This window comes from Myotis davidii, unplaced genomic scaffold (assembly GCF_000327345.1).
Source record: "Myotis davidii unplaced genomic scaffold, ASM32734v1 scaffold43, whole genome shotgun sequence".
Classification (NCBI taxonomy): domain Eukaryota; kingdom Metazoa; phylum Chordata; class Mammalia; order Chiroptera; family Vespertilionidae; genus Myotis; species Myotis davidii.
The window spans coordinates 1,149,793-1,151,250 of NW_006294590.1; positions in this window are offsets into that span (position 1 = coordinate 1,149,793).

Here is a 1,458-nt window from a genome sequence, read left to right on the forward strand (position 1 = left end):
GGCCGGGGCTGCCCGGCTCTGAGGACAGATGCCCACGGTTGGCCAGGCAACAACCCTTCGGCGGGTGCACAGGACCCAGCGCATAGCAGCCTGGTTCTAAGATGGTGCTGAGCCGTGAGCCCCTGGACCACTCCCCGCCTCACCCAGCTGGCGGCTCAGAGGGTACGGGGCTCCGGCCACGGATGAGATTTAAAATCCCCTTGGATGCCCTGACCGGTGTGGCTCAGTGGATAGAGCGCCGGCCTGCGGACTCAAGGGTCCCAGGTTCGATTCCGGTCAAGGGCATGTACGTTGGTTGCGGGCACATACATCCCCAGTGGGGAGTGTGCAGGAGGCAGCTGATCGATTTCTCTCTCATCGATGTTTCTGACTCTCTGTCCCCCTTCCTCTCTGAAATCAATAAAAACATATTTAAAAAATAAAGGCCGTCATTGATTTTTTAAAAATAAATATTATTGATTGTTTACAGACAGGAAGGGAGAGGTTGCCCTCTCTTCCTGTCTGGCTTCTTTTCTTAATGTTTCTGTTGATGTGAGAGAGAGAAACGTAGGTCCGGTGCCTCCCAAAAGCAGCCCCACCTGGGACGGAGGTTGAAGCCTGGGCCGCGCCCTGACGGGGATGGAGCCAGCGACCCCTCCGACGCTCGGCCACCTGAGCCCGGCCGCCCCGTGTGCGTGTCCACAGCTCACGCCTTGCTCTTGCTGAGCCGTGTCCCGGGGCGGACACACCGCCACCCGTGCGCCCGTCCCCCGGTCCAGGGGCCGCTGGTTGCCTCCCAGTCTTGGGCTGTGACCACCAGAGCGACTCTGAAGCTCACGTGCAATCGTGGACGCCCCTTCGTTCCTCTCGGGTAAACGCGTGCGCACACACATGCATGTATGTGAGCACACGTGCCTGCACCTGTACACACACTCACGTGTGCACACACACACACACACACACACACACACTCTGTCAGAAAGGAAATGGAGGGCGTGGTTGCCAGCAAGGTGACCCCCAGGGCTGCTGGCTCCCAGGTTACTGTTTATTTTAGTTTAATCCTCACCCAAGGGTATTTTCCCATTGATGTTTAGAGTGGAAGAGAGAGGGAGAGACAGAGAGAAATATCGATGTGAGAGAGACACATCGATTGGTTGCCTCCCACATGCACCCTGACCAGGGCCAGGAGCCTGCAACTGAGGTCCATGCCCTTGACCGGAAGGAACCCAACCCAGCACCCTTCAGCCCGCAGGCCAGCGCCCTACCCAATGAGCCATACCAGCCGGGGCTCACAGATTGCTGTTTAACTGAACTGGCCGCCACCTCAGGAATGTGTAGGATGTGGGCCTGGGAGAATTCGCCTGAGCGGACATGGCAAACACCGAGGGGACGGCCTGTCCAGGACACCCAGATTAAATCCTCAAATGGCCCTCGAGGCCACCACAGGGCCCAGTGCGGGGGAGGGGGCCCGGGGGGAGG